Source organism: Pteronotus mesoamericanus, unplaced genomic scaffold, assembly GCF_021234165.1.
Source record: "Pteronotus mesoamericanus isolate MK-2021 breed Mesoamerican mustached bat unplaced genomic scaffold, CSHL_Meso_final scaffold_31, whole genome shotgun sequence".
In the NCBI taxonomy this organism is placed as follows: domain Eukaryota; kingdom Metazoa; phylum Chordata; class Mammalia; order Chiroptera; family Mormoopidae; genus Pteronotus; species Pteronotus mesoamericanus.
Window position 1 is genome coordinate 30377309 of NW_026555312.1, and position 21181 is coordinate 30398489.

The window sequence follows — 21181 nt, forward strand, 5'->3', positions numbered from 1 at the left end:
CCATATTCCTATGCAGATCCAGCTTTATTTACAGTTTTTAAAAATAAAATATGCATTAGCAAGTAAGTGGAAAACCACAGAACTCCACTTTGCTATAACACTGATTGGAGACATTTGACAATTGTAAGGACTTTGCATATACAGAGTCCTGAAACTGTCAAGAAATGTAGGTGCAGAAGTCCACAGAGGCATTTCCTAGCAATATACAATAGCAAGATTAAGGTAAAAATAAAATGATGCAAGGGGCTTGCTGAACCAATAGGCCCAATCTGAGACTTGCTAAAACAGAGTTTTAAGTGTTACAACCTTTGAGGATTTTAAATTGTCCTTGTGGTCTTAAATCATAAAAGCCTCAAGTGAAGGATGACAAAATTGGGTAGTGCTTGGTGAAACATCTCAATCATTCCTACATTGTCAAGATTTATATATCAAATTTTTCTCACATTTTTTGTGCCCTCAAGTGATCATTAAGCATGTTTTGAAATAGGCAACTGGAAATAGGCCCAATTCCACCTCTATCACCATGTATTGCTCTTCTTATTTTTTAGTTTTGCATTCCACCCTTATTTATTGAGCATCTACTATGTGTGAGACAGGGGTGAACAATATAAAGTCCCTTTCCTCAAGGAGCTTGTCTCCTATTGGAAGGAGACCCCAAAAAATAAACAAATAGGTAATAATAAATGTACAAGTTGAGGTTTGTGCTATTAGGTGTGTTGAATAGCTGCTGTATAAGGCTCTGTGGTATCCACAATGAGGAATAAGACAGGAATCTGCCAGCAAGGGGCTTACAATCTGAGTTAACAGAAGACCAAAAAATTGTCAGTCTTTGGTAAAAAGAATCACCAAGATATGGAAAATTACAGTTTTGAGGATTAGATTCTATACTAATTATTGTCCATTACAAACTGATATGCTATGAAGTGTGAGACACTGTAGGTGTTCATTTAATGCTTTAAAAAAAAATCTAAATAGCAGGAAACTGTGTCTGCTATATTGTTTCTTAAGGCTAAAACCAAAGAAATGTAATGCTTCAAATTATCTTTTCTAGGTCAAACTATGGTAAATCTGAGGGAGAAATGAAAATACAAAGCTATAATGATATCTAATTGCCTCAATAGCTAGTACTGCAATTTTATGTTTGTTTTATTTACTGCCAGCTTCTGCATATACTGCACCAACATTTGCTAGCTGGCTTTAGAATACAGACCAGAAATTTAAGAAAAGAAAGAGAACACCACCAGTAATTTTTATATTAGCAAAAGATTCTTTTTCCTCTTTTTGTGTTTTTGTTTTAGGAATACAGTGTTCTCTTTCTTTCTCTCTCTCTTTTTTAATCCAGGAAAGATCTGTGAGTTCTCAGGAGCCATTCATATGGCAGGATCGCCTCACTCAAGAAATGGCCTGTCACTGAGACCCAAAGGGGAGATAAGAAAAGGGTTTAATTTCACCATAAGCAGGGTACCACTGTCAGGGACAGAGAAAACCTAATTTCCTACCAACCTCTGCTACTAGGTCTCCGACTTGTGTTTCTTGTGTATTTGAAAATGGATGATCCTGCGGCAGTTAGGTTATTGCATGCTGGAGCAACATTTTGACATGTCTTCTGATGTAAAGGAGAGGAAAAATGAAGTCATGCTAAGTGCCAAGACTCAAAGCATTTGTCCAAACATACCACCTTTTTTTTTGTCTATGGTGTATTTGCCTTACAGGTGTGCAAGTTCATCACATAAAGATAGTTGAGACATAATAAATATACGTTGTTTTTGGTCTTTAATAATGACTATCTTGCTTGAATTCCCCCAGAGGCCATCCTTGTGTTATAGTTTTAAGGGCTGTATTTTATAACTTGGGAGGGGATAGCAGGAAGCACCGGGAAGGGAGTAGGGAAGCCAGTGGGAAAAGGAAAGGGAGCCAATAAAAGGTGTGCTGGGAAGGCATTCCTGTGGGTGCTGGAGCTCAGTCTCAAGGGGAGTTCTGCAATACACTGGGTAACAGGCCTCACAGCTACCCCAGGAGAGAGGCAGCCTGTCTGGCTGAAGCCTGCTTCTGGTCCAATGAACTCTGGTCAGTGCTTCCAGCTTTGCACAGGTACAAAGGGGCACGCTCTCCCAGAAGTAAGACTCCCAGAAGTAAGAGGCAAAAGGGACAGCAAAGAAGTATGGGTTGGCTCTGGTGGCCTGTAACTGCCCATCTGCCGCATGTTGTATTGTGTTCAGTTTGTCCTCTTACCAATTCTTTATGCTGATGTCCAGTTATACCCACTTCAGGAGTATTAAGTTGAGCTATGGCCTTCTGTTACAGTTGGTCCTAAGGCCATGGTGATTTCCATTATTTCTCCCTGTATCACCCATTTAGATTCCCCTCACCTTCAGTTAGCACTTCTGCTGGCCTAGGTTGCTTCCATGATGAAGCGGCCCAGACTTTTGTCCCAGACCAGGGTCTAAGCCCTGGTTGCCATGCTGTCTGGCCAGAACTGTTGCACTGCCCATTAACTGATATCACCAGGCATAGAAAAGATGTCCAGTGAGTGTGTGAATTCCAGAAATAATCTTCCCTGCTCCTACCTCCTCCTGATGATAGTGTCAATATTTGTTGCCTGTATGAGGAGCCCAAATGAAGAGGCCTTTAGAGTTAAATGAACTTTGTGTCTATGGAGGAGTGTTCTTCCCTGCTAGAAGAGCCAGAACTCTAGCAGGGATGCATCACCCTGATATATATACACCAAAATACATATTGCATCCCATAGCAGAGCATCCTAACTGTGCAAAATGTTATCCCCAGGCTGGAACCTTAGCTGTGATGTTAGTGATTGTTCTAATGTTTTATGATTACATTCTATCTACCAGCTCCTAGGTATATATGACAAAACCAGTGGATCCTGTGGTATTGTCCTTTTTGTCATACCTCTTTCGCTCTAAAAGGGGTCCTTGGTCCCAGGTGATATTATGGGGAATCCCATGATGATAAATCAGAGCACTGCTTGCCAGGGCCCTGCAGACGGGAAGACAAACCCAAACCAGGATATATATCTGGGTTTGTGGAAATCAACTTGCCACCAACTGGCTGCCTGCTCTTCTTGAGGGAAGGTACGGTACCACTGGCTGCACATTGGCCACTGCGGCTGATGGGGATGGCCACACTGTCTAGACTCTGCCTTGCTGAGAGGTAGCTCTATCCCTGCCACCATGGCTACTCCACTCATAGGCCCGCTGTATGAACTCCAGGGTGACCCCGAAAAGAGGCTGGTAAAATCATCCTGGGTACTAGTGCCCCTCTGCTGTGGATGCTCCCTCATGGGCATTCATGTGACACATAAAGATGGGCCAAAGATGAAGTTTGTTTGGGGTTAGAGGTGGCAACCATGGCATAACCATGGGTTTGCCTCTGCTTCATGGCTGTGCTATTCTTCCTTCAGCTGCAACCAGTTACTCCAACAGGTCTCCTAACTTTGGAAACTTCTGGTCTGGAAGCAGGTAGCATACTCTTGATCACACATAGTCCCAAAGGCGGTTAAACTCTCAAGAACTTTGTCCTGATGCTCAGTTCCACTCTGATGGCAGCCAACACTAGCTCCTGTATGTATGCCTGGTACTAACCTGGTTTAGGACCAGTTGCGTGTATGCCTTCTAAGCCTCAAAGAAGTGTCTGACCCCAATTGTTTTGGGCTCTCTTTGTAATGTGGAGTGACTTTTGGGTGACCATATATTGTCCAAACAGGGGCACTTTTGATAATTAAGCCAAGATGACAAACAAGAATCAGAGTTATCTCACACAGAATGGGATCACCCTAGTTATCTGCCACCTTTTCCAATCTCAGTGACCAATTCCAGGATGACCAGAAATCCCTCTAAACACTCTGTCACACAAGCTTAAACTCCATCATTCTCCATAATGCCATTTCTCTGCATAGACTCTCAACTCCTTTGCTTCCTGATCCTTCTGCCTTGTATAACTCCAACCTTGGTTACAAATGATTTTCTTTTTTTTAACGACGTCATTTATTTACTTTTAGAGGGGAAGGGAGGGAGAAAGAGGAGAGAAGCATCAATGTGTGGTTGCCTCTCATGTGCCCCCTACTGGGGTCCCGGCCTGCAACCCAGGCATGTTCCCTGACTGGGAATCAAACCAGAAACGCTTTGGTTCACAGGTTGGCACTCAATCCACTGAGTCACACCAGCCAGGGCACAAATAATATTCTACCACCTACACCACAACAGCGAAGCATACAAAAGCATGCTGACTGGTTCTATTTTAAACTTAGTATAGCACATCCCAAGAAGGCTTTCAGCCGTGCCTGGAAAGCTTACCACATTTTCTTGGCAATTTACTTCACAATATCCAAGACAAAGATTTCACTCTTTCCCCTCAAACCTTCCTTGCCCCCTCAACATCCATTTTCATGGATGATCTTGCTGCTTTTTTTTGCTAATAGAATACAAGAAAACAGAAGAGTATTTTGTCATTTTCCCAGCACCACCTTCTACCATCCCCACGTCATTTCCTGCCCAGACTGTGCAGTCTCTCCCTAAGTGATTCCGTGTCCTCTTGCCATACCACGAGCTACATACACTCAGACCAGGGGACCCTGAAAGCAGGTGAATGCCCGTCATCCATCTTTTTATATCTAGACCTATGCCACAGGCGTGTTTACTGAGCAGAATTTTAAACAATGAACACTCAGGGTCTTCACGCTATAGACTGGCACTGTTCTCCATAATTTCCACGGTCCTGTGTCTTTGGAATGCCGCTTCACCTCCAAGGGCCGCTGCTTGCGCGTGCACCATCCCCGCCTTCTCCGTTCCAACTTCCCCACCCCCCGGTCCCCGCCCCACCCAGCTTCTGCCGAACCTAAACTCGGCGCTCGGCTACCCGGCGAATCGACGCATTCGGCACTCCTGCTGGGCGGAAGTGGAGGGCCGGCGGTTGGGGCGGTGGCAGAGAGCTCTTCGTGAGGGCAGCAGGGACCCCATCCGAGCATGCCGGAGGGGCGGCAGGCGGGCTGAGGTATGTGTCAGAGCCTGGGCGCCCTGGCTGAGAGCCAACCCGGGAGGCGCGGACAGGCAGGGTGGCGGGCCGGCTCCTGGAGCAGTGGGTGGGAGTGGCGGACGGCCCGCGCCTGTCGTCAGACCACTGTTCCTGACCGTGAGGGGGGAGAGGCGCGGTGCGTCCGCTGCCTGCGCCCAGCGCGGGGCCCTCGCCTTCCGAACGTTGACCCTCTGACCCCCTGACCCTCGAAGGGTCCTGCGTTGCGTTGCCATCTCCTTGCGCTCCTGCGTGATTGTCACTGACTAGGTTCGAGAATATATTGGTGCAGAGCGAGTGTGAGGCGCGTTCTGCTCACATTTGCCTCAATGTACAGCTAGACTGGGCATTTCGTAGGCGCCTGCCACTGTGTCAGGCACCTCCCTGTGCCGGGTTCGGTTCCTTTGGAGATAAGTGCTGCTGTAGAAACAACACCCGAGTGAAGGGACTAGCCTGAAGTCAGGTTACTGTTCAGCTGCCGTTGAGACCCTTCAGAGGCAGGCTCTGGGGCGGCGCACCCACCACACTGTTAACCTCTCCATCAACGTTTATTAAAGAGACACGGCTTTAATTCTAACGAACAGTTCTTGAAAGGAAATAAACTAGTTTTAGTCCCTGAGAGTTAATCATACTAATAAATACGAGAAAATTTGTTTCATTGTTTTTACGAATGAGTACACCTACAAGAAAAGCTTTAGTAAAACCCTCTAAAAGTCAGCCACACACCTTAATTAAATACATCATCTGGGTGAACTATATTGGGAAGCTAGTTCTGACTCAGGTTAATGTGGATCTATCGTCTACTAATTAATAATATTTTATATTAGTACATTCTGGGCAGGTTCAGTGTGAGTGACTAATAACAAAGGACTGAAATCCAAAAGCTTCACAAAGATCATCTGTTTGCTTAAAGTTGTTGACTGAAAGGGTGGTAAGTAGAAAGAGGATGATGTGCTTACTACTTAAGTAATCTCTCTGTTTAAGTAGAAACTTAATAATTTTAGGCAGAGAAGCAGAGGATTCCCCATTATAACTTGGAAAAACGATTGGGAGGTTTAGAAAATGATTTTTTTCCTTGTCAAGCATTTAATTTCCTGTGCTAAATACAATATCATTTTGAACTATTCTCTTTTGAAAAGACTATCGTTAATGTGCTGTGTTAAATTTCTGTTTAACAAATATTCGAGAGCCTGGTATATAAAACTTAAGGGAAAAGAAATTGGTACTCAAAAACTTTGGCAAAGGCAGTCTTCCAGTAAAGGATTTTGGACAATTTTTAGTGTCAGGCAGTGGCAGCACTAAGCCGTATAGGAAATGTGGGTTATAGAGTTAGTGTCTAAATCTTTTTCACCCATTCTCCAATATACTCCTCTTCATTAGGCCAGGATTCCTAGTACAGCACCTACCACATAGTAGGAGCTTACATGTTTATTGGATGGATGAGTTTTAGGCCATTTTGAGTAGAGAGGGTTTTGAAATTGACTGGAATGGGAAATAGCATTGACCACTCTGCTAAGCAGTATGCTGCAATGTGGATTGTTCTCAGACCCTGGGGAATATGATCATGGATCCCCTGGAGTGTCTGGTGAAATCCAGTGGTGTAGTAGTGTCCAATTATAATCACATGATTCAGTCTATGTTTATGTTAATTTAAAAGAATTATTGATAGAAACACTCAAACTTAAAGTAGTTGTAGAGAAATTATGAATCATGACGTTGTGGACACACTTACAGATATCCTTGGACCTCAGTTTGAAAATTAGAGTCAAAAGTATTTTGGCTTAGAAATCAAAGCAACCACCCATTTGCTTTGTGGCCAGGGCTGAGTTGCTTAGCCTCTTCAGACTTCAGTCCCCATTTTCCTGTACTCAGGGGATACATAAAACTAGATTATTTCTTTTCTTTTACGATTTTATTTATTTTTAGAGAGAGGAGAAGGGAGGGAGAAAGAGAGGGAGAGAAATATCAATGTGTGATTGCCTCTTGCACGGCCCCCCACTGGGGACCTGGCCCATAACCCAAGCATGTGCCCTGAGTGGGAATTGAACTGGCAACCCTTTGGTTTGCAGACCTGCGCTCAATCCAGTGAGCAACACCAGCCAGGGCATAGATTATTTCTAAGAGTTCTTGCTTTGAAATTTTCCAACTCAGTGAATCCTGTAATCACTTAGTACTTGTCTTATTCCTGTGTTGTCTTAGAGGCTATGGCTATTACTGGTATTTATGTACTGTCAAAAGACAAAGCTCTTGCTGGACAGGGATTAGTCTCAGTCAATTTTTGTTTCCCAATTTTAGCATATGCCTGACATATACTGGGAATAAAATAATATTAGCCTTGATTCAAAAGGCACACTTTTGCCCTCTCAAAGAATAGCTAAAAACTAAATTGTAGTATTCTAAGTACAGCAAGGATTTAGAGGAGGGAAGGATCTGTTGGGGTAGAGTAATCAGGAAGGCTTCATGGAAGTCAGACGTTAACAGTAAGGATGTGGCCCTTCATAGGGAAGGCAGGTGAACATCTGGGCAGCACACCAGGAAAAAAGGTCCGCTGACTGGTAAGTGAGTGCATTTTGAATTATGGAGTGACTTGAAGGTCAGGCACAGAAATTTGAAACTTTATGAACATTCTTTAACTTAATAGTAGGGTGGCCATACAGTTTGCTTTATTTATGGTTTTGGTTTTAGTAATTCTTTCTGCTTATTTTTTCCCACTAACAGTAAATCTTCGTGCCAGCAACAGAACAGTGGATACCAGGGTTTGGAAAACCTGGATTTTAGTTAATTAGAATATAAACTACACAAGGTGGATCCAAGCACGCACGTAGACTGTTACCTGGCACAAAGTTAGCATTTGTAATCATTGTACAACACTGAGTAAGTTCTTCCTTTGTTACTTGCTAGTTGTGCTGCTTTTGGCTCGTTTGGCCCTTAGTTTCATCTTTGACGAATTTTTTTAAGGCCTTTTCCTCTTACAGAGTTTTGTGATTTTAGAGGGTATATGATTTTAACTTTATTGTATTATAATTTTATTGAAAGACAAGACAAAAAGCTAGGAATATCTGGCTTTAGTTTAATATTAGTGAAAGCCCCATTAGTGATTGGCATAGTGAGTATCTAATTAACTCAGGGTTTCAGCAGGAATCGGAATTCCTCCAGATAGTTCTAATAAGGAGACTTTAATAAAGGGACTACTTTCAGAGGTGTGGCAGCATGAATGAACAAATAAGGGATAATGAGGCCTGAAGAGAAACTAACAACTGGAAGGGACAAAAGGTGAAAGTAGAGCCCACTGAGAACTGGAGCTACAGAGGGAAGAGTATGATTGCCTGAGATGTGCTTGGGCTGAGGGAATAGAACTAATGTCCCCCAACCTGAAACTGGTCCACTTCTGAAATTCAAAGCTCAGATCTACTGCTTGTTGCTTACATATAGTCTTTCATCTTTCTAAAGCCCACTCCGTTACCTCAATTATACCTGTTCTTTTATTGTGTCTTTGGTCACTCTCACACCAGTATCCATCTGTATCCTCTTGCTGGCAAATTCTCAGCCCTGGACCATCTCAGTTCTTTACCTTCTTTAATGCATGAACTGAGTTGCTGAGATCAGCAAGGGAAAATCCTAGCATATAGATTTGTACCTCTATAAATTCATGTTCACAATTTTAGCTGGCCAACAAAGACTTTTCTAGAGTTTTCTTCCTCAGCATTTGGTTCTCTTCTTTTTCTCTCTCTCTCTTTTTAAAAAGTATATTTTTGATTATGCTATTACATCTGTCCCTATTTTTCTCCTATTTGTCCTCCTCCGTCCGGTACCGCCCTTCCCTCTAGTAGTCCCTCCCCTTAGGTAATGTACATGGGTTGTGCATATAAGTTCTTTGGCTTCATTTCCTATGCTACTCTTGACATCCCCCTGTCTATTTTGTACCTGCCAATTATGCTTCTTAATCCCTGTGCCTTTCCTCCCAAATTCCCCCTACCCCTCCCAACTGATAACCCTCCATATGATTTCCATTTCTGTGATTTTGTTCCTGTTCTAGTTATTTGCTTAGATTTTTTTAGATTCCGTTGTTCATAGTTGTGAATTTGTTGCCCCTTTAACGTTCATGGTTTTGATCTTGTTCTTAAATAACTCACTTTAACATGTCATGTAATAATAGCTTGGAGATGATGAACTCCTTTAGCTTTACCTTGTCTGGGAAGCTCTTTATCTGCCCTTGAATTCTGAATGATAGGTTTGCTGGATAGAGTAATCTAAGTTGTAAGTCCTTGCTTTTCATCACTTTGAATACTTCTTGCCTGTCCCTTTTGCCTGTAAAGTTTCTTTTGAGAAATCAGCTGATAGTCTTATGGGAACTCCTTTCTAGGTAACATCCTGCTTTTCTCTTGCTGCTTTTAAGATTATCTCTTTATCTTTAACATTTGGTATTTTAATTATGATATGTCTTGGTGTGGCTCTCTTTGAGGCCAACTTGTTTTGGACTCTCTGTGCTTCCTGGACTTGTATGTCTATTTCCTTCACCAAATTAGGGCAGTTTTCTTTCATTATTTTTTCAAGTAAGTTTTCAGTTTCTTGCTCTTATTCTCCTTCTGGCATTTCTATGATTTGAAAGTTGGCATACTTGGAGATGTCTCAGAGGTTCCTAAGCCTCTCCTCATTACTTTTAATTCTTGTTTCTTCTTTCTGTTCTGATTAAATGCTTTTTTCTTCCTTGTGTTCCAAATCATTGATTTGATTCTCAGTTTCATCTTCTCCACTGTTGGTTCTCTGTAGATTTTTCTTTATTTCACTTAGTATAACCTTCACTTCTTCCCTTATGTTTTTGCCACACTCAGTGAGTTCTTTGAGTATCCTGATCACCAGTGTTTTAAACTCTGCATCTGATAAGTTGGCTATATCGTTTAGTTTCTTTCCCTGGGGTTTTGTTCTGTTCTTTCATTTGGGCCATATTTCATTGTCTCCTCAATTTAGCAGCCTCATTGTGTTTGTTGCTGTGTATTAGTAGAACTGCTTTGACTCCCTGTAAAAGGCAACAGTAAATTGTGTGACGCGGAGCCTTAGGTAATTGCCAGGATGGGGCAATCCGCTTCACAGCTTTGTGGCTCAGTATAGGGTGAAGGTTCGGAGAGGGGACTTTGCCACTGCCTGGCTTCTGGGGGTTTACTTGGGACTTGCCCCATTTCCAGTCATTTCACCAACTCTCCCTATTTGACTATTGCTCTTTCAGCTGTTACCCAGGTATTGAATCCCAGAGTGGGTGAGTTTGCACATGTTTTAAGATCATGCGCGTCCTTTAAGCGAAGTTTCCTGAAAATCCAAAGTCCAGCAGTTTCTTTTGCCACCCCAGCCCTCACTGGTTTTTACAACCAGAAGTTATGGGGATTTATCTTCCTGGCATTGGAACCCTGGGCTGTGTGGTCTGGCCTGGGGCTGGGAGTGCTTGCTCCCAAGTTTTATCCACCACATGTGAATGTGGGGCCACCCATGCCCCTTCTGCCTCTCGGTGCCACATCATGTCTGCCTCTCCGCACCTCCTACCTGTCTGGATGATTGCGGTTTCTTTAAATTCTTGGTTGTTGGACTTCCAACAGTTCTACAGTTTTCTGACAGTTCTGGGTGTGTTTTGTATTGAGATTTAGTTGTAATTTTTTTCTGTGGGTGTGTGAGGAGGCAAAGCATGTCCGCCTACGCCTCCATCTTGACCGGGAGCCCCCTGGTTCTCTTCTTTGCAGAATCTCTTTGAAACGTTTCCACTCTTCTCAAAACCCTGCATCCTTTCATATAATCGGTACTGTTAATAGATAATCCTGCCACGTACGTCAGAATTTACTGAACTTTCAGAGAAGAATCCCATGCTCTTTTTCCCAAAAAACTTTTCTCTTTCTCCAGTTACACTGAAAGAGATTGTATTTACATTAAGACATTTCTTGAACCTGGGCTCTCTTTCCTATCCACTCCTGCTTTTGGGAGCAATTCACTGAATTGTTCTTCTCTTGTCAAAATCTCCTTCCTGTCAGCTTTAGGCTTGTTTAGAAACAGACAGTAAAGCAAAAAAGAAAAACAACAACAGTAAAAAAAGTAAGCATCCTCCTTTGATTTCACATTCCCCTGTTAAAATTCCTCTGTGTTCTTCCCCACATCTTGATGGACTAAGCAAAGATAGAAATCAACTGTATTTGATAGTATTGTCCAGGTGATCTGTGTTGCTGGTGGAAGAGACATGTTTTTTGAAAAGTCACGTTTTCTAAAATATCAAGAAGTAATATTTTGTTCACCTAGTGTAGGTTTAATAAAGAGGGAATGGTAGGGACATTGGTACTATTGGCAATAGATTGATGAGTGAATAATGCTATGCTTTTACATGAATCTACTCTTCCGTCTTTCTTCCATTAAATAATATATCTTCTTTGAGTTTTTTGCTTTCATTTTTTTTTAGGGGGCTAGTAGTAGATGGGGAATGGATCTGCACTGGCCTATTTCATTTTTGGTGGGTCATCAATATCTAGTGAAATGAGTCAGAGGACCAGCCACCTTTAGACCTACAGTTTTTGGCTGTGAAATGTAGTAAAGGTAATTGGCCTGCTGAGGCAGATGATTTTATGGTTCCTGAGAAATTAAGGAGACTTAAACTAACATTTTTAATGAAGATGGAATCCAGTGCTTTTAGGAGAAGCACTGGGTAATCAAATATTTATATAATGGATCAATTGATGTGGGAGCTCTGGAGAGCCAAATTGTCAGACTTTTCCCGTGTATACTATCTTGCTTTCAGTATTCTTTCCTAGTCACCTCATGTACGGTCTCTTTTTCTTTAATCCCGTAGCTCCAAATATTGTAGCAGGAGTGAAGGTTTTTCCTTATCAAAAAAAAAAAAAAAAATTTACCATTTATCATTATTTTTACAAAGTCATTGGATTTTTTTCAAATGAATTAAAACATAAATACCCTTTTATTTTAAAATAGTGTATTTTAGTTTTATTTTGTTTATAGGAGTAATGAAGGAAAGAGAAAGCCAAGAAAGCAGGGGTGCTTTATCTTTTGTCTGTTCAGTGTTTCTTTTCTGCAGATGTCCCTTCTGAGACCCAGGGAGTCTTCCTAGTACTAATTTGTATCCCATGGATTCTTTCAGATTGCTATTTTCTTGTTAACTTTGATTTTGAGATGGAGCAGAAGAGAGATGATTAATGGAGAAAACTGGACCATAGAGTTCATGACCCTGTTGCTAGGACTTGTCTGTCCCACCCTGTGCTGCTAGATGGTAAAATGTGTGGAAGAGCTGATATAACTTAACCTTGACTCTACTCAGGAATAATAGTGTCTGAGTTTACAGAAAACTGAAGGAAGTAAATTACCATTAAGACCTTCTCCTCAGTTTCTCTGGTAGATCCCTCCTGGGCCAGCTCAGCCCAACCCCAAGGGCCAGTCTGTCCTTGGATAGGTTGAACATGACTGAAGGAAGATGTGGCGAATTCAATCGTTTGATTATGTTGCTGGATGGCCTGAGATACTAGTTGAGTATAATTTCAATCTTGAAACTTACTTGGCAACTCTGCAACCAGATTTTTCTGTAGTCCTTTGGATCCAAGACGAGTCTGGACTGGATATGTCGAAAGTATTAATGGGCACACAAGTGATTAAAATGTAGATTCTCGCTTAGGGGGATTGGTCTGGGGTTGTGAGATTCAGCCTTTCTGATTTGCTCCCACTTGCGAGTTTGAGTAGCATGGGGAGATGTGGAGTTTGGAAGTCTTTAATTTTTTTTGTTTTGTTTTGTTTTTGGGGGGGAAAACTTTTACTTTTTCTACGACTTACTCAAATAGAATATTGCCTTAACATTGGGGGCTTTCTTTGGTCTATATGGTGAAGGTCCTCCAAGTCTTCAGTGAATCAGAACTTCTGTACTTTCAGCTCCTGGCCTTAATCCCTTTAACTGAGCTGAGCCTCTGGGGACCTGACTGGATAAGACACTTGCTCACTCTTTTTCAGATTTCTTGTCTACTATTTAAATCAACAAAATTTCTTAACTGAATAGTAGACAATTCTAAAGCTATTTTTATGGTTACATTTTATGTTTTTGTTTTCTTTAATATTATTGATGCTAGTTATTTTTATATATGTTTTTAGCCTGAAGTTACGTTAAAAAATAATTTGCTGTTTTTATTCTGCCAATAAATACTTTGGAAAATTAAAGGTTGTGCCAAAGTGAAATGTGGCAAAATTATAAAATTAAAATTTTCTGACCTCTTTTGAAGAAACACTTTAAATTTATCATGTGATTCATTAAAGAAAAAGAGACAGATGAGTTAAAACTAATATAATATAAATTTAAAAGAAAATGCATTTATTTAAGTAATTATGTAAATTATAATAAAATGTGGCCTTTTTGTCTTTATTTTAATGAAATGCTTGTGTAGTGGTAATTTTCTCTTTTGGCCTGTGATGGATAGGAGGTTAATTGATGTTAAATGGATGCTTTGTTAATCCTTCATCAACTGCTAAATTGGTATGGGGGAGTACCGGTCAAGGCTACACAAGGCCATGACCAGCTTGTTTTCTCAGGGAGGTTTTTCCTTTTTTTCCAAACCACTCAACGTTCTAGCCAACTGTAAGTAGAAGAGACTCTCTTTTCTCCCCTCCCCCCTTCCTTTTTTTCACTCTCCAACTCCCCCACCTCTTTCCCCAGGCACCGCCTCCCCCTCCCCTTTTGGTGCTGCCGAGTGACAGCTTGTAGATGTTGCGTGCGAGGAGTTCAGCAGGCGCTGTGTGGTCTGAGTGTGTGGTCTCCATTCAGCCCAGAGGCTGCTAACCGGGTGGATGAGAGAGCAAGACTGTTTACTTTAATTTATTTCGGATGTCGGAATTGTGCCTCCTAAGCTTGATTCCATTGCTAGCAGCTTCAATCCCCCACAGCTGTGGTGCAGTCGCAGCTCTGCACCAGGTCTCTCCCAACAGGCACTCTTCATAGCATCTGCCTGTTTAAATCCCTCTCAGCTCAGAAATGTTAATGATACTGCTGAGTGCTATGATTATTTTGCTTTAACTATGTCAGATGTATGGCCTTGAAGAAGTTTCTTTTGAGGTAAAGCTAGAGAAGTAAAGCAGAAAATTTAAGATAAGTGACAAAGTTGATGTATTTTTATAAATTGGGAAAGCTATTATACAAAATTTGGGTCACATTAATCCAACTCTGCGTCTGGGAGTTACATGACATACTGTCATGTTTAACAGTTTTAATAAAATTAACCAATTTAAGCTGACAGTTGATTCCTTGACAGATCTTTATATTAGTTGACAGATCCTTTTTTTGATAATCTACATTGATTTTGGCATGCCTGTTTACTGTAGTTAACGATATTTGTCAGCAATGGTGATTGGCTTATTTCATCATAAAGATTTGACAAGCTGAGACAAATGAAACTTTTTTATGCAATTACATAAAATTAGGACAGTATTTTTTTTTAATTCTTTCATTATAAATGGCTTAGCAATAGTTTCTTGATTTTTGCTCCTCTGTCATTCCTTAACATTCTTGTTGAGATGATCAAGTACTTTGTTATTTAAGTAAAAAGTTATAGACTTAATATCAGTTGGGATTTTGCATTGCTTAGTTTCTTCATTTCTCTTTTTTCCCCATAGTCTTGCTAGAATGGAGTTGCTATCATTGATGCATTGTCCAGGACTAGAAGGTCTAGGCCACTGACATTTTCCAGAGGAGTTAATATGTATAGCTTACTGTTCTTTTATTGCTTTCCGCACTACTTTTAACCCTGATTTTCAGCATGGTCTTGTGCACCTAATGATGGGAATGCATTCCAAGAAATGTGTCATTGAGCAATTTTGTCTTTGTGCATACATCACAGAATGTACTTACATAAACCTTGGTGTTACAGCCTATGACACACCTAGGCTATGTGGTACAGCCTATTTGTTCCTAGGCTACAAACCTGTACAACATGTTATTTTACTGAATATTGTAGGCATTTATAACACAATGACATTTGTATTTCTAAACATACCTAAACAAAGAAAAGGTACAGTAAAAATATGATTATAAAAGATAAATTATGGTACACCTGTGTAGGGCAATTAGCATGAATGGAGCTTGTAGGGCTGGCAGCTGTTTGTGAGTCAGTGAGTGAGTGGTGAGTGAATGTGGAGACCTGGGACATTGCTGTGCATTATAAACACCGTACATTTAGGCTACACGAAGTTCATAAAACAGCACAAGATTAAATTGAGCACAGGAGAAATGATGCAGTCAAGAAACATGGATGTATGAGACTGCAGCAGGAATAGCACAACATACTGTTTTTCAGCAAACTTTTTTTTAATAAGCAGAAAGAGTGCCCTCTAAAATAATGACAGAAAGTACAGTAAAGACATAAATCAATAACAGAGTTGTTATTATCAAGTACTATTTGCTGTATGTAATTGTATATGACTGAGACCACAGTAGGTTTGTTTATATCAGCATCATCACAAACACATCAATGATGCATGATGCTACAATGTTACAAAGGCTAACAGCATCAGTAAGTAATAGGAAAATTTTCAGCTCCATTATTATCTTATAGTACCACTGTTTTATATGTGGTTCGCTGTTGACTGAAACGTCATTATGCCACACTATAAATGAAGTCAGTTTATATCATTAGGTATGTAAAGCCTTCGTCTGCTCACTCACCCTTTCAGTTCAGGCCATGGTTTTCCTTAGTCTCATTTGATTTTGAAACAAAACTTTAGGAATTTAGTAATGTCAAATGCTTTTGAAAAACATGCTATCATCCTGTATTTCCTTTTGCTTCCATGTTTTTTTTGTTCTGTGTTTGTGTTGATAATGATAATCTACTGCTCCCAATAATTCTGAAGCAAAATTAGTATATTCACATAGCTGTGCAGTTATCACCATTAATTCTGGAACATTTTTCTCACTCTAAAAGGAAACTCTGAACCCGCTATTAATCCTTTCCCATTCCCTCTCCTCTGGCTACCACTAATCAATTTTCTGTCTCTATGGTTTTACCTATTTTGAGCTTTTATATAAATGGAATTGTTTCTGGTGGAAGTGGAGCTCTTTCATGGGATGTAAGGAAAGCATTCCACAGACCCACACATGAGAGTTTGTGGCATGGGGCAAGATTTATTGGGGTGGAAATTGAAGACTGACCCTGTGTCCCATCTCCATCTATCCTGCCATGGAAAAAGTCCAACTTATATTCCACAAGGCCAAAACAAAGGCCAATGTCCAGAGTTTCTGTTTCCTATTAATGCTTAGTCCTTTGGAGTCTGCAGGTGATTGCTAAGCAGACTTAGTTCCTATCCAATTAGTTTAGCACTGTTCCTGACTGCTTTGCCTTACCCAGCCTCCTACCTGATACCTGCTTTTGGAGTCCATGTGGCTTCTAGATTTGCATGGTTACTATGGAGAGAATGTGCAGATGAAAGGTGAGCACGATTTGGGGGTGGGGGTGGGGAGAAAAAGAGAAAGAAAAAGAAAGAGAGCAAGCTTCTTTGTTAAGTTGGGTTATATTGTCTTGGGTTTGGGATGGACCAGGAGCTTTTTCACAATAGCCAATCAATCTCTGAAGCTTTTTTTGAAGTGTTCACCTCCCAACCAGTTGATCCCTTTTCCAGGTTAGACTGATGGGCCTCAATAGTCAAGCACCTCCCTCTGAGCCATTTTGACTTCTGTTGCTCCTGTGCTTACCTCTCACTGCTCCCCCCAACAATTCAGTCAGGGAACAGGGAAGGGAGGGGTATTAGTTCTTTGTGGCAATGCTGTGATCCCCTGGTGTATAAAGCTGTAGCTCACTGGTGGAACAATGTCTGATTCTCCTTGCTTCCTTCATTTATAAATAACTAGCTAACTACCTGTGATAATAGAATTGTACAATATGTAATTTTTTGTGTCAATTATGGCAAAATATGTGCATAGTAGTAGTCATTACCTTAGGTCTTTTACACTATCCCATGTCTTTTACCTAGCAAGTGAAAATTATATACACACACATATATGATTGATAAATTATGGTCATTGTCAAATCATAAATAGAATTGAACGTATGTTTTAAAAACTCAGAAATATTTAACAGAAGCTGTGAAATGCTCTGGGTTTATATTTGATAGAATGCCATGTGTGTGTCTTATCTGTTAGTCATTCAGCCCCTTGTTGCAGTGGTCAATCAGGAAGGGACTATACCCAGCTGTCTTGAGTTTCACCAGTGTCACTGCTAACTTCTTTGAAATTTGATGTAGAACTCTAAAGGGATAATCCTGATGGAACCAGATCCCTCCACGTCTACCTCATCTTTTATTGGGCTAAATCTTTTAGGAATGTACAATGAGCAGGAAAAAGAGCAGTGTTCTATACCAGGTAACGAAATGGGAGTTGCCTTCAAGATCAGTTGATTTGCTTGCAAAGGCAGAGAAAGTTTTCTGTAGAGCCACAATACCTTGCCATTTTATTTTATTTTTAAAATTTTTATTGATTGATTGTATGACTGTATTTTTTTACCATTATCATGTATCCCTCTTCTACCCCCCTACCCCTGCAATCACAACAATCAAAAACATTTTCCCCATTTGCCCACCCTCACTCAGACCCCCACTCCTCCCTACCCAGTCCCACAGCCAGTCCCCACACCATTGTCCTTGTCCATGGGTTACTCGTGCAAGTACTTTGACTAGCCCCTTCTCCTTTTTTCACCATTATTCCCCTCCCCCTTCCCCCTTCTCTCTGGCCACTGTTAGTCTGTTCTATGTTACCATGCCTGTGGTTCTATTTTGATCAATAGTTTATTTTGTTCATTAGATTTCCTCTTACAAGTGAGATCATATGGTACTTGTCTCTCACCAACTGGCTTATTTCATTTAGCATAATATTTTCCACTTTCACCCACACTGTTGCAGAAGGTAGGAGTTCCTTCTTTCTGCTGCTACTTAGTATTCCATTGTGTATATGGACCACAGTTTTTTGATCCACGCACTTACTGCTGGGCACTTAGGCTGTTTCCAGCACTTGGCTATTGTAAATACAGCTGCTATGCACATAGAAGTGCATAAGTTCTTTTGAATTGTTGTCTGGGATTCTCAGGGTATATTCCCAGCAGTGGAATAGCTGGGTTAAAAGGCAGTTCCATTTTTAATATTTTGAGGAAGTTCCATACTGTTTTCCACAATGGCTGCACCAGTCCGCATTCCCACCGACAGTTCACTAGGTAGGGTTCCCTTTATTCTGCATCTTCTCCAGCACTTAATGTTTACTGATTTATTAATGATGGCCATTCTGACAAGTGCGAGGTGGTATTTCATTGTGGTTTTAATTTGCATCTCTGACGGCTAGTGATGTTGAGCATTTTTCCATATGTCTATTGGCCATCTGCATGTACTCCTTGAGAGGTGTGTATTCAGGATCTTTGCCCACTTTTTAATTGGATTGTTTGCCTTCCAGGCATTGAGTCATATGAATCCTTTATGTATTTTGGAGGTTAAACTCTTGTCCAGTGTATCATTGGCAAGTATGTTCTCTCATACGGTTGGTTCCCTTTTTATTTTGACAATGGTTTCCTTAGCTGTATAGAGGCTTTTAATTTGATGTAGTCCCATTTGTTTATTTTTTTCCTTTATTTTCTTTGCCCTAGGAGACATTTCGGCAAAAATATTGCTACATGGGATATCGGAAATTTCGTTGCCTATGTTTTCCTTTAGGACTTTTATGATATCATGACTTATATTTCAGTCTTTTATCCAATTTGAGTTTATTCTGGTGTATGGTATAAGTTGGTGCTCTAGTTTCTTTTTTTTTTTTTTTTCTTTGCATGTATCAGTCCAGTTCTTCCAAAACCATTTATTGAAGAGGCTATTTTTACTCCATTTTATGCTCATGCCCCCTTTGTCAAATATAAATTGACCATAGAGACATGGGTTTATTTCTGGGCTCTCTTTTCTGTTCCATTGATCTATGTGTCTGTTCTTATGCCAGTACCAGACTGTTCGGATTACAGTGGACTTGTAGTATAGTTTGATAATTGGATATTGTAATCCCTCATACTTTGTTCTTCTTTCTCAAGATTTTTGAGGCTATTCAGGGTCTTTTTTTGTTCAATATAAATTTTTGACATATTTGTTCTAGATCTGAAATATGCCATTGGTATTTTAATAGGAATTGTGTTGAATATATAGATTGCTTTGGGTAGTATGGACATTCTAATGATGTTAATTCTTTCTATCCATGAACATGGTATTTACTTCCATTTATTTGTATCTTCCTCAATTTCTTTCTTCAGTGTTCTATAGTTTTCTGAGTAGAGGTCTTCTACCACTTTAGTTAAATTGATTCCTAGGCACTTTATTTTCCTTGTTGTTTTAGTAAATGGGATTTTTTCCTAGTTTCTCTTTCTGATAGTTCATTGTTGGTGTACCAGAATGCCTTCGATTTCTGAATACTGACTTTGTATCCTTCTATTTTGTCATATTCACTTATTAGGCCTAGTTGTTTTTTGATGGAGCCTATAGGGTTCTCTATCTACATTATCATGTCATTGCGAATAATGACAGTTTTACTTCCTCCTTCCTAATTTAGATGCTTTTTGTTTCTTTTTCTTGTCTGATCACTGTCACTAGAACTTCCAGTACCATATTGAATAATAGTGGTGAAAGCAGACAACCTTGTCTTTTTCCTGATCTTAATGGGAAAGCAGTTTTGTCCATTGAGTATGATGTTGGCAGTAGGTTTCTCCTATATGGCCTTTATTATGTTTTGGTATGCTTCCTCTATTCCCCCCTTGCTGAGTGTTTTTATTATAAATGGGTGCTGTACTTTATCAAATGCTTTTTGAGCATCTATTGATACGATCATGTGACTTCTGTCCTTCATTTTGTTTATGTGGTGTGTTACATTTATTGATTTGCAGATATTTGACCATCCTTGCATCCCTGGGATGAATCCCACTTGATCATGGTGGATGATCTCTTCAATGTATTGCTGGAACCTGATTGCCAATATCTTGTTGAGGATTTTAGCATCTATGTTCATCAGAGAAACTGGCCTGTAGTTTTCTTTCTTTCTTTTGTCTTTACTTGGTTTTGGAATTAGGATTATATGGGTCTCGTAAAAACAGTTTGGGATTCTTCCCTCTTGAATATTTTACAGTAGTTTGAGAAGGGTAAGGGTTAGTTCTTTTTTGAGTGTTTCGTAAAATTTGCCTGTGAAGCCACCCAGTCCAGGGCTTTTGTGTGCAGGGAGTTTTTTCATAACTGCTTTGATTTCACTATTGTTATCAGATTGTTCAGGCTTTCTGCTTCTTGATTCAGTTTTGGAAGATTGCATGTTTCTAGAAATTTATCCATTTTGCCCCAGTTGTCCAATTTCTTGGTATATAGTTCTTCATAGTAATTTCTTACAATCCTTTGTATTTCTGTGGAAATACAAATGAGAAGTTGTAACTTCTCATCTTTCATTTCTGATTTTATTTATTTGTGTCCTCTCTCTTTTTTCCTTGCTAAGTCTTGTTAAAGGTTTGACAATTTTGTTTATCCTTTCAAAGGACCAGCTCCTGGATTCACTGATCCTTTGTGTTTTTTCTTTTTTTTAGCCTCTATGTCATTTGATTCTGCTTTGATCTTGATTATTTCCTGCCTTCTACTTGCTCAGGGCTTTGTTGTTTTTCCTCTAGTTCTTGTAGATGTAGGGTTAGGTTGTTTATTTGAGATTTTTCTTTAGACCTACCTTTTTTAGGTAGGTCTGTATTGCTGTGAACTTCCCTCTGTACTGCCTTTGCTGTGTCCCATAGGTTTTGGTTGTTGGGTGTTCATTTTCATTTTTTTCCCGAATGCTTTTTGATTTCTTCCTTGATCTCATTGTTGACCCATTCGTTATTTAATAACATGTTATTCAGTCACCATGTATTGGAATGTTTTTGAGGTTTTGCCTGTTGATTTCTAGTTTCAATCCATTGTGATCTGAACACATGCTTGATATTATTTTAATTTTCTTGAATTTGTTGAGGCTTGTTTTGTATCCTACCATGTAGTCTATCTTTGAAAATGTTCCATGTGCGTTTGAAAAGAATGTGTACATTGCTTCTTGGTTATGAAATGTTCTGTAAATATCAATTAAGTCATTTTGACATAGCGTGTCATTCTATGCTACAATATCCTT

General features: G+C 40.1%; 1 protein-coding gene across 2 annotated transcripts in view; it reads left to right on the forward strand.

The window, feature by feature from the left end:
• The first annotated feature begins 4900 nt into the window (after positions 1-4900).
• Positions 4901-21181, forward strand: part of EXOC2 (exocyst complex component 2) — a 256076-nt gene continuing 239795 nt past the window's right edge. For both annotated transcript variants that reach the window (XM_054591988.1, XM_054591989.1), the window contains exon 1: positions 4901-5007. The gene's annotated coding sequence lies outside the window, so the exon portion shown is untranslated. The remainder of the gene's footprint in view (positions 5008-21181) is intronic.